At 41.8% G+C, this 12,787-nt stretch overlaps 1 long non-coding RNA gene across 5 annotated transcripts in view; it reads left to right on the forward strand.

The window, feature by feature from the left end:
• Positions 1-12,482, forward strand: part of LOC118161891 — a 28,127-nt gene extending 15,645 nt beyond the window's left edge. The window contains exons 4-7 of one of the 5 annotated variants that reach the window (XR_004748217.1): positions 4,724-4,828; positions 6,318-7,513; positions 8,354-8,621; positions 9,444-12,482. This is a non-coding gene — a long non-coding RNA (uncharacterized LOC118161891). Of the gene's footprint in view, positions 1-4,723; positions 4,829-6,317; positions 8,622-9,443 lie in introns of all 5 variants that reach the window. The other 4 variants (XR_004748218.1, XR_004748215.1, XR_004748216.1 and 1 more) reach the window with 4 other exon arrangements.
• The last annotated feature ends 305 nt before the right edge of the window (positions 12,483-12,787 follow it).

Consider the following 12,787-nt stretch of genomic DNA (forward strand, 5'->3'; position numbering starts at 1 on the left):
CTGCAACCCAGAAAGCCAACTGTGTCCTGGGCTGCACCAAAAGGAGCATGGGCAGCAGGGCAGGGAGGGGATTATCCCCCTCTGCTCTGCTCTCATGAGACCCCACCTGGAGCCTGCGCTCAGCTCTGGGCCCCCAGCACCAGAAGGACATGGACCGGTTGGAGTGAGTCTAGAGGAGGCCACGAGGATGCTCAGAGGCTGGAGCACCTCTGCTGTGGAGCCAGGCTGAGGGAGTTGGGGTTGTTCAGCCTGGAGAGGAGAAGGCTCCGGGGAGACCTCACAGCGGCCTGCCAGGGCCTAAAGGGGGCTGCAGGAGAGCTGGGGTGGGACTCGGTGTCAGGGGTGTAGGGATAGGACATGGGGTAATGGCTTTAAATTGAAGCAGGGTATGTTTAGATTAGATATTAGGAAGATGTTTTTTTCTTATGAGGGTGGTGAGGCCCTGTCCCAGGCTGCCCAGAGGAGCTGTGGCTGTCCCATCTCTCGCAGTGCCCAAGGCCAGGCTGGATGGAGTTTGGGTGGCCTGGGCTGGTGGGAGAGGTCCCTACCCAGGCTGCAGCTGGAGCTTGATGATCTTTAAGGTCCCTTCCAACCCAACATAATCTATGATTCTATGATACATAGTGTTTTTTAAGACAAATGAGTACGCCTTTCCCATATGTTTTGGAGGAACCCCTAAATGCTTTTGGATAGCCAAACCCCACACCAGGTTCTATGAGCCAGACAGCTGACCATCTTTCTTGGAGCAATATAGGAAACCACTGGGACTGAACAAAGCACAAAGTAAAATGAGATGCTCTTTTGTCCTAAAAAATAACCCGTGCAAATGTCACTGAGAACAATATGATTTTGCAAAACACATTTCCCAACTAGGAAAGACTGTGATGATGTGACAGCACTGTTAATTACTTTATAGTTATGAACTGATTTTATATTTAAAAATTGAGCTTTTCTGTTTTCACTTGTTGGCATCAGGACACCTGTATACCTTCACCAGTGATGGTATAAAATGATACTCACAGTCAGATATCTTCTTCAGAGCAAATCTGCACAGTCAGTTAATTCTCTTATCAGAATAAGATGAATGGATGAACCTCGTTAATCTAGGCAACCCAGCGTCTTCTGCAGCCTTTGAATTTCAAATGGCCACTCTTCTTTCAGTGGAAATATTTGATTTCAGTGAGTGTTGGAAAGGACTCAAGTCTCACTGAGGTTTTAAAATCACCCATGTATTGTTAAACCATCAGTAATCCCTCTGTCTTTACAGGCTTGGCAGCAATTACTGCATTAACTGATTCTCGGCAAATCACTGATATTAATTAGAAAAACCTCCATGGACAATTGTCTAATTAGACACGATTTCTATGTTCCTTACATTACTTTATGAAAGCACTGGAACAGCCTTTTCCTATTGCCCACACTGGTATTCATTAAAGTATTTCGTGAAGGATTTGAAATATATTTCCACACTCTGTAATCATTCTCATCAGTAGCAAGAAAGACATTGCTTGTATTCCAGCATGTCACCATCAGCCATAGAAACTTTCCTCAGCTATACAGAAGGAGAGGGAGCAGATGGAATTAAAATATTTAAAATTGATTCTATAGGGAGTTCTCAAATGATAACAACCATTGCTGCTGCCATTCATTATAGATGCTTATTGTTGAACGTGTAAAGAGAGCCATAATTATTGATTGCTCAGCAGGCTGAAGGTTACAGCTAGTAAGAGGTATTAATACCTCATATAAAGAAGTGAATAAGAAATCATTTTTTCAGAGAGTAGGTTTATTCTGGAGATAAATTGCAATTTTATAGCCCTCAAGAAATTGAAATGTAGGAGCAAAAAGGTCTGCTCACACTTTCTGCCTGAAGAAACACAGATATACAGCACATTGCTTGTGCTTTAGCATTCATCAGTGAATGTTGAGCATTATCATAGAGCCATTTTGTTTTTTCTTTCACTTATCCTAAGCCACTGGCTTCTGTGAAACTACACCAGATTTATGTTTTCACAAACAATTTTTAGTGCTTTTGTTACCCTCTGTATAAATTGTAATTGTTGCAAACATTGGCTTTAGTTCTTACAATATTTCAGTAAACTAGAATATTTATTGGAAAATAAAGTTTAGAGAAACTAAATCTACTGGCATTGGTCAAATCCAGCAAATATCTTTGGCCTCAAAAATGTGGAAAACCGTGACTAGCAAAGTGCTCCATTCAGATTTGCCAAGCAAAACATTTTGCTATTTGATCTGAAGAATGGCATTTTGAATTGAAAATTGACCATAAAAAATAATTGTGTTAATCCCTTCAAATTCATGGAACATTTAATTTCAGTTCAAACAAAATGTTTCAAAATGAGCTCAAATGATTCTTTCTTCCTGTCCATTTCCTTTTCAGTTCAGGTGGGTAGAAAAAAAATATATCTATGTATAAGTCCTATCTCCCTGCACTCATTCCCAGACCTGAAACATCCACACTCCTGCATAAATCCCTGTTCTTTACAGCATTCCACATTTAATCAATCAGGTTGCCCTGGGACAGCTGCATGAATAGCACCACTGGGTCTACCCATAGCATCAGCAGAAAAGATTGACTAATTACAACAGTAGAAACAATTATGAATTTACAGCAAGATATCATGGATATAAGCTGGACTAATATGTAATTTCAGGTCTGTGGTCTGAATTACCTGTCTAGACTCTCTGTGGCCAACTGGAAAAAGACCAATGCACTCCTGAAGGCATCTCACGTAGCTTACCCCACCTCACATGGGAAAAGACGGCTACAGAGTGAATAAACAGGGGGATAAGTAGTCACATAACATCTAGGTGGCTGATGGTATCTGTGGCCATGGGGGGAGGCCATACTCCATGACTGCTTTATACTTGTCCATAGCCTCAGTGAATTTCCTGAATCTTAAACTAAGTGTGGGTCTGTACAGAATTATAGTTAGTTTTCATCAGGTCTCACCTCTCAGCTTGTCATTATTGGATATCTGAATTATTTTTACTGAGCCAAATTTAGGCCATTATTCAGATAACTTAAACATTAAGTGCTGTTGATTGGCATTCAGTGCCTTGGGGGATGCAATGCGACAAAAAAGCAAACAGCTTGCTCATCAGTAAATAAGAACTAATACAGATGGCTTTCTTACAGCTGAAGTTCCCTTTACTTTGAAAAATTAATGATTTCTTCTATTAAAATATCTCTCTGGAAGTACACTTTATTGAGTTATTGGCTGACATTTTGATTTCCTTCATCAGGGGAAGTGAAACATGCAAACTCTTACCGTGACCTTTCCTTTTGCATTCAGTGGTATGTGATGAAGGTCAAAATGCAGTTACTATAGTTTTCCACTCTGGTATTACATTGTTTAAATAATGTCATAATGTTATTTTTACATAGTTGGCTGTTTATGGGTTCTCTGTACTCAAGCTGTGATTTTTGTATTTCCTGCTATGCTTGATCATTATTGTAATACTTTGATGTCGGTAATCAATTTGTATGTTTTTTAAAAAGCACACAAATCTGAACACATGCAGCCCAATTATCTGTACAGAATAATTCCTCACTGCTTCTATAACTGTGTCTTGCTCTGAATAATCCCAGAGCAAGGTATAACTCCAGGAATGTAAGTGGTAGAATTAAAGCTATAAAGTAGGCTTTACACTTAAGCATTTAAGTATGCTGAAGTGGTTCAGGAGTCTCTTATCTTTTTGAAATTCAGTGGAACTCAGAGTCTTAAATGCCTGCCTGACTTTTAAAAAATGAGACTTACTCATAAGATTTCCAAAAAAATATGTATTAGCCAGTTATTCTGAAACGATTTACTGTATAATAAGGGGCCATTCTAAAGGGGAAAAAAAGAAAGTAATTGGCACTATCAAACAAGTATGAAGGTCATGAGTTGTTCTCTTGCCACACAGCAACATCTCGTCCCCCTCCATCTCCCATCCTGGATGTAAAAAAAAAGTTTGAAAAGACCAAAACTTTCTCCTCTAGGTGCTTAAAAGGTATTGCGATGCTTGAAAGCTGATTGTCAAAATGTGAAATGTATGTTTCCTTGCAGTCATTAGAGAAAACCATCCCAGGAGGCTTCCCTGAGCTTGGGGATGGGAACCTCTAGGACCATTTCCCATCTGACTCTGAAACTGTAGCACCCAGTCAAACTGCATCGTAGGCTTGTTAGTAACACAAGCAGAGCCAAGGTCTGTTTTCTCTTCCTGAGGGCAAGTGGTGTGGTATGGCTTTCATCCTTAAATTAAACTCCTCCCTTCTCCTTCTCCCCAGAATGGGGAGCTGTCATCCCTATTGATTCCCAATCTGCTCTCTCTAAAAGTTGGGAGAAGGAAGAGGCATTTGTGCTTATAATTCTGCTGTTTAGGAGAGGAGGCAGGTCTGACCACCTACGCGGAGTGACCTTACTTTGGGCTCTTTGACTCTGCTCCATGTGGTGTGGGCTTTTATAAATTGCTGTCTGCCTCATTGAACACAGTGATATCTGATTCATCCTCCTCTGGTTCAGGGCCTTCCTCAATAGAGGAGATTAATGTTCCTGTTTGCTTGATTATTTATTTTCATTTGTGCACAAGTCACTGTGCAATTACCTGAATAATAGGAGGAGAAACCCCTCTCTGCAGAATACCCCATAGCCTGTTTGACTTTAAGAGTTTTGGATCTCCATTGTTTTTTGTTTGTTGGTTTGTTTGTTTGTTTTAGGTGGAGAAGCTTTCAGTCCTCCCTGTGATCTCTGATTGACTTCAGCGGCATTGAACCAGACATGTTTGTTCCTTCACTCCTGACAGTACCAGCGCCTCTGGGAAGGTAAAAAGAAATGCCCAGTACCTTACCTGCAAAAACATCCCATACAAAAAGAAAACATTGATGAAAAGGCTCAGGAAATTCATCCCACACAAACAACAAACAGACAAATAAAGATCAATTTAGGAATGTTAATGCTTGGGAGATATTTGGCTTTCTATGCTCAGAAAATTAAAGACTGTTGTACTAAATACAACCAAAGCTCTTTGTCAATCAGCACATCTTATGCCCCGTTTTAGTGAGTTAACACACCTATTTTTCTCATGTTCCTAGAGGAAGTTTCTTTTAGCCTCCTGCAAGGGTTGATGGTTAATTCTTGCTGTATTTTCTTCCTTCTTTAATTTGATAAAGCAAGAATAGCTCCAATCAATCATCAGAAAAGGTGTCATACATAAAAGATCAAAATGAGATGGTGGGGGAAACAGAGAAGGTGGAATATTAGATGAAACAGTTGCCTGGGAAAACAGGAGGGAACTGAGTCACACGGCTGTGCCTTGCTGCATGTTGGATGCTCTTTGCTATTTGCTAGCCTTGGGTTTGACACAACATCTCTTTTAAGTCCCATGCTCTACCACCACACAATTACCAGCATGATGATCAGGGGGAGCACAAAGCCTTAGCAATGAATTCAAGACTGGTGCAGGAATTTCTGCTCTTCCTGCTGTCTGCCCTTGGCTGATACTGCCAAACACAGCACCTCCATCCACAATAGACTCACCGCCTTGCCCCAGCTGAGCTCTCGAGATCTGTTGCTCTGACAAGTTGCTTTGCAAGGCACCTGGCACCCTAGGAGATAAGGTTTTCAGGTTTCCATTTTCCTCCCTCTGAATCATCCTCTGTGACTGACAGTTTAATTGTGCACCTAAATGAGCAACTTCAGGTTCTTGCTCAGATGTGATCCTGCAAGCTGAATGACTGTGATTAGCATCTGAGAGCCTTTGGATTCAGTTAGACCCTCGAGCACCCTGGCAGACAAAGCCCAGAATTGTTATTCTATTCAGAGTTCTCTCAGACACAGATTTGCACAAAGATTTTCTGCTTCTACCCAGCTATGGTGAGGCTCTTGGCACCAAGGTGAGCATGGAAGGGAGGGAGCAAGCTCTGTCGTTGATGCTATGTGATAGGGGGAGATGGAGAGAATTGAGTAGTTCAGGCTATGAGCTGTCAAGTCCAGAAACCACATTCAAAGACTATTGTCAGTAGAATTGCCAGTAGAGTACAAGGGCTGTCCTGGGGTAAGTGGGTGTCAGATAATCTGACCACATCCTCACCATCCTTTGCATCCTCTGCTTAAAAAAAAGATTGCAATACTGCAGGATATCCCACCTTTGTACCTCCTTGAACATTCCTTTATTCCTGACCTGCATGGTCCTCTTCTAATTGTTTTCCTACACCTGCATGTTCATTGAATGGAAAAGTGTTCCCCTACTTTGAATTTTGAATTTAATATTTTAACTTTTTTTTTTTTTTTTTTTTTTTTTTTTCTCTACAGATCTTTTTCACTCCTCCAGAACAAGAGAGAAGTTACATGTCTGAGACGTATTTCCTTTCTTTCTGGGGAAACATAATTGCATGAGGGCAACTAACCGTATTTTCCACTTGACTGTTCATGTCTGGTTATGGAGATCAGTAGCTATCTGTTATTAAAGACACGTCTCTTTTCATGTGAATGCTCCATGTGCAAATTTCTGGAGGTGGAGTGTAGTCCTTCTGCCTTGAAGAGCATCTGGGAAACAAAGTGAAACTTCTTTCCTGAAACTATATGAGTAATTGGTTGTATGAACATGGGTGAATTCAACTTCTCAACTGCAAAGCTCCAGAGCTGAAGCAGGTTCCTACTGCTGTGCCAATCCTGAAACTCAGCTCTTCAGCTGCATGTTTCCCACGCAGGGCAGTTAAACCTGGCTGGAGACATCTGCCTGCTGATCACAGCTGATATTGTGGCATGCTAAGCTGGGGATTCATTTGGAAATTAACTTACTTTTTATATTTTTCAGCCACCATTGAGCATGTGACATTGCTGTGAAGACAAAAGGGGGGACAGAAGTTAGTAGGTCAGTCATAGAGAAGGGGCCCATGCATACAACAGATGCTGCTTAAGAAGCCCCCTGAGCAGCCCCCCATGCCCACAGCCATCAGAAAGCCAGGCCCACCCAGCCTAACCAGCCCGGGCATGCCTAACATCTCACCTATGTCAGCTCTCTGCAACAGCAGGAGTATCTGGTCTGCTAATATTCAGTACACGCCATCAACACATCAGCTAGTAACTTGTGCCTTAATTTTATCATGTCGTGCCTGCTTCTTGACTGAATGATGATGTCCTGTGGTCAGGAAATAAAAAATGACAAGCGACATGTAATGAATATCCCCACTCTAGGTAACCTGTTGTTTTCTTTGTTTGCTTGTTTATTTTTAGAGCTCCCTGACTGCATCCCTGAAAACCAGAGGCACCTAAATTTGCTTGACAATTGGGTATGATCAACAATAAAGGATCTTTTCAGATACCTCTGCTAACATGCACACTGTAAACTCCGTGTAGCCTGTGCTGAAATAACTGCTGTGCTTCATCCCCATCTAAATAAAAAATAATAAGGAAGAGACTCCTGATAGGAAAAACAAGGGTGAGACAACAAAAATACCCTCCTGTATGACCTTGGAGTTTTTTAGAGGTCATTCTGGAGTTTTCAGGTTGGTGTAGCTTCTTCATTTTCTTCATAATTGCTGGAAAACTGCTTGAACACTGGCCTCAGAGACAGGGAGCACCGGGAAGGCTTGGCAGCTTATTCTTCCATGAAAGAAACTTTCAAAGTTTGAATGTATAATGAACTGTGAACATGTACAGGGATTTCTCCCCTTCCCTCATTCTCCTTGTGAATTTCCAGCATTGTGTGGTTTAAATGCAAAATATAGGTTCAAGACAAATGCAGATGCTAAACCATGTAAGTATGATCTGTGATCCGTTATAATAAGGCCATATTCCTAAACTGGGTCTGTATAGCACAAAATTATCTCTGCAATAGGGCGTCCTATCACACAAGCTCTGGAATATGTTATTCTTTTGAACTCCCATTTTCTTGCTTTTATTGTCTTGTTGGGCTGACGTGTCCTGAAGCTGAAATACAGAACTGGCATGCAAAATATATATATATGTATATATATATAATAAAATTGGGTGACAGGAGCACGCCTGAAAACAAAAGAACTTCAGGAAAGTAGCCTGAACAGTAACTTCTCCACCAAGACCATAAGGCATGTGCCAGCTTCCTCCAACCAGATCAGAGGTGGATTAATTTTAAAAAATGAAATTCATCTGAATTCAAGCTCCTGTCCACAGTGAAAGAGGATTATAAGCTGTTGAAGAAGGAAGATTTTGAATAAACCAATTAATTCACAACAGCTTTCAGCAGGAGGGGTTTTATTGAAAAATATGGGTACTCAACCTAGCAGAGACACTGCAAACAGCTCACCTGTATGCAGGGTCAGGTCTCCTATGCACCTGCCTAACTCTTTTTTAACATTGCCTTGCAGAGATGCCCTTTAAGGATCTTGTCTGCATGGTCCTGAGGAGGAACCTGTCCATTTCTGTATATTCCTGGACATTTTACATTTTGGAAAATTTCCATTGACTGGAGTGGGGTGCAAACTACTCTGTTCCCCTCTACAAACACAAGGGCTTAGCTAAAGCATCAAATTCCAGTCTTGAGGCTGAAGCCTGCTTAAAAGCCACGTTTGCAGTTACAGGTCGAGGTGATTGATACAACACAAGAAAATTGGTGATTAGCCAACATTCTATGAGGTAAATTGTAATAGAAAATGTAAGACTTCAAGTATTCATGCAAATTAAGGAACAAGGAATGTGCATCTGCTTTTAACGCTTGCAAAATAATAATGCTAAAAAAAAAAACTATCATAATAACATATATCTGTATGAATATGCACAAACTCACACACAGTGATACCATATATCTTGTATGTATGGTGGTGTCTGTTACACAGAATGATAAAGGAAATGTTAATTTGATTTTGTAACAAAGAGAGAAAGGCAAAATAGAAGAATATGTAAATTACAGAGCTCTATTAAAGGATATAAAGGACAAATTTGTTATTGTAATGGAGAAGAGCTACTTACCTTAGGCTACTGTCCATCTGAACCTCAATGAAGCTGTAAATATTTGCATGTTCGGTGAGAGCTGCAATTTTATATTGTCTTATTATTTGTACATTATAATTTATCTTTAGCTTCGTTGTGTCTATAGTAAAAGAAGCAATGCTATTTCCTAGACTGCACTCCTCTGCTTTGTGACTTCTCAGGTTTCATGTGTCACTAATTGAAGGAGACAAACCTCATAAATTATTGAACATAAAGCCAGGTTTTAATTAAACTCAGTGGTGTAGCCAACAAAAGCTAAGGAGCTCAGTTTTGGGAGGCGAGGTCTATGTCATCCCTTGTGAGCAGTGTCAGCTCTCACTTTCAAAACAAGGTCCTTTAAACATGGTTAAGTCATTTCCCTAGCATCAAAAGAGCTAATAATGTTGCAAAATAAGTGAGTATGTAATTCCTTTAGACTCTCTTGATGATCCTCATCTACTTGACTGCTTGAAGTCTTTTGTCTTGCAGGGCCAGGTGAGACTGTGAAGAAGTTCACAACTGATGTGCTGTGAAAATGCTTCAAAATCTCTCCCATGGAAAATAGACAGCCCTCATTTTTCTCTTCAAGAAAGTGTTAGACAAAATGTCCAACATTGCTTTCAAATCCGCCTGTGTGTCTGAGGAAACCCCAAATGGCTTTTTACTTCCTGAACTGTGTAACGCCATCTCTGAAAGAGAAATGACCCAAGGAAAAAGGCGTGAGTTACTCAACCTGAGGAGAGCATCTGTACCCTTATGTTGCCAGCTATCACCTTTTACTGGCCTGGAAAATTTATTTTATGTAATACAGGAATTGTTCACGTTTCTGATCAGGGGTTGTGGCCCCATGTGATGCTGAAACCCAGTAAGAGATGGCTTCTGTCCTGCAGAGCTTGTAATCGTGGCCAACAGTGCTGATAAAGGGAAGGTGTCAAATAAAAGCTGAGACATCTGCCACGCTTGCACAGCAGGTCAGGAGCAGAGCTGTGAGCTGATCCCAGGTGGGTTCCAGTGCTGTGTCAGGCTAGTTTGCTACTTTTAAAAGTAATAAATTCAAACCACATTTGCATTAACCTAGGACAGGGTGGACAGTGGAATGCACGAGGGGAGAAGTTCAGAAAGGAGGGCAAATCAAAGGCATTGGGGATCCGCAGACTGCGTAATGCAAACAGAGTAAATCCTGGCAATTTGCATCCTCTGGAATCAGAGACATTTGGTCTTTGGATGCATTTTATGTGGCAGTAAGCTGCTATTTTTAGTCTGGTCTTGAAAAGAGCAAAGCCAGAACACCGTGTCAGCATTTTGACCTGCTGCAAATTGTGGTACAGCAGGTGGCTCCGTGCAGGGGCAGGCAGCTCCGTCACCCAATTAGCCTGAGTAACACTGCTGGACCTCCATCACAAGGGCCCTACTGGCCTTTTCCAGTCTGTGGGGACTTTCCAATTTAAGCAGATGCAGTTCTGGTCCACCAACAAGTAGCCTAGCAGAGAAGAGATATGTACCCTTCTTCCCTCCCCATGGCTTTCTCTGCTTTACTATCCCTCAAGCTACAAGAAGGGTTTGTGTTTGGAGGTGGGAATTGAGGCTCATTTTTTACAAAGAATTCATAAGGAACCAGGTGAGGAAAGGTTCAAAATCTTAAGCATAATCACAGCAAGTCCAAGCAATGAATTTGTTTTTATTTATAACCCCCTTTAAAGATTCAGCTGTTAGGTGCAAAGACATCCTGGAGACTGCCCTGTGTTGCATCTAGTTCATTGCTTTGGTAGTTGGTGGGACTACGCTGTGGGTAAGCAGCATGAGGGAGAGTTGTATATCAGACTTTGTTAAACCACTTCAAACCACCTGAGGTGGCTCATTTCAATTATCCATTTAAAAATAGAATTGTTCTTCCTTCACTGCTCTGCTGATTCCTGCCTGGTTTATTTTAGAATTGCTTTGAGGCTCAGGGGCAGAAAGTGCCTGATGAGGATTTAGCTCAACAGATGCTTATCTGGCTGCTTCTCCTCCATTCTTCAAATGCTATAAGCCATCTTACACAGGCTGATCTTTTACAAATGTGTCACCAGGTTATTAGTCAGTAGGTAACGGATTAACAAATAAAAAGCCAGAACATATAACAGTGCCTGGCTAAAGTTATCTTACCAAAACCTCATACTCAGTCCCAAATCCCACAGTTGTAAATGCCCTATTTATTTAGTTAGTTAGTTTTCAAGGATCACTTCTAGATCTGTCTTCATTTAGGGAATAAAGGTCAAAGATCTTGGAAATCTGGCCTAGGTGGTGTCTGATCCTCACAGCCCCATTACTGCATCGTGGATCCTCACAGCCCCTTCTGCATGGTGCCTCAGCTGTCTGCTTTGTTGGCTTGCTCCCACAGTCCCGGCATCTATCAGAAATGCTTTTAGGAAGCAATGACACCATCTTGGCTTTCTGTGTGGGAAGTGAGATATCTGCATTAATTATACATTTCCCAGCCTCTTCCCACTGGCAACAGCATGTGCAAGAACGGGTGGTTATTTAGGGCCAAGGGGGATGTGAGTCTGGGGCTTTTGCAACCTTAGAAGAGATTGCTACGATGACAATCAGGAGCTGCCTGCTTCTCTGGGGAGCAACTGGGGGGATCTATGCAGAACACCGAAGACAAGTCAACACATATGTCTGTGCTGAAGGATAAAATAATTTAAAGCCCCAGCTGAAATGAAGCTTTCTGGCAACATGGAGGACAACATGAAGGAACTTAATAATCTATAATAATAATAATATCTCTGTGGTGTTTGTCTTTGGGCCAAGAAGAATATGTGGAAAATGCTATTGTGTCTGACAGCAGCTTGGAGGTGTTTGTGGGATCTTTGGTGTTGTGGTTTTTGTTTGTTTGTTTGGTTAGTTGTTTTTAGTTTTTTCTTTCTTTTTCTCTCTTTTTATTATTATTTTTTTTATTTTAGCAGCTTTCAGGCAATTCACCCAGAGAAGTCTGCAACACAGGTATTTCAAGAGCGTAAGTCCATATGAGAAATTGAACTGGATGAGTGTGTTTCTCTGGCAGTCAATAAAATGAGAGGGAGAAACAGGGAGAAACTGTTGAAACTTTCACACATCTGAAAAGCCAGGACTGTAATTTTAAGTAACTGGGGGTTGGTGAGGGAACCATTGCTGCTAAGGGGTCCCATTAGGTTATGTGGTTAGCGGTTCATTCCCCACACATGAAGGAGCAGAGACACACAGAGGGGAGACAGACCCCAATAACCTACCCAGGGAAACAACCCATGGCTCCTCAGCTCCCAGGGCTGCCCCAGGAGAGTCTCAACCCCATGGTCTGGGAGTGATAAACACCTCATGAGCCAACGAGTCCTAGATGTTCTCCAAATTACCTCACAGACTGGGAAAGTGTGGGGCTCCTTATGAGATGCAGGGGAAGAGCATTTGGGGAATGCACAAGACTTTTTGGGGTGTTTAGGGGGGGAACCAAAGGAGGGAAGAAGGAGAGATATGGGTAGTTTGGAGAGGAAAAAGCATGGGAAAATAGAAGGATAAAGAGATAAGTGGGGCCGATCACATATAAGCAGGTTGCTGGCCTGGGCATACTGGTCCACATCAGCACAGTCTGTCCTGTCTCCTCATTAAACTTCATTTCTGCTTACTGCCTTCCTCATTAAACATCATTTCTACTTACTGCCCTGGCGAGGGGCTCCCTGTTCTGCAGGAATATGTGTTTGTGGGGCCCCCATACAGCAACCAGAATCACCTCACAGGTGTCTCTGTGATGGCAGCAACTGGAGAGACCAGAGCATATGCATGTTTTGTGGGGGATCACGAGTTAACAAGCCAGGATG

This window comes from Oxyura jamaicensis, chromosome 2 (assembly GCF_011077185.1).
Source record: "Oxyura jamaicensis isolate SHBP4307 breed ruddy duck chromosome 2, BPBGC_Ojam_1.0, whole genome shotgun sequence".
Classification (NCBI taxonomy): Eukaryota; Metazoa; Chordata; class Aves; order Anseriformes; family Anatidae; genus Oxyura; species Oxyura jamaicensis.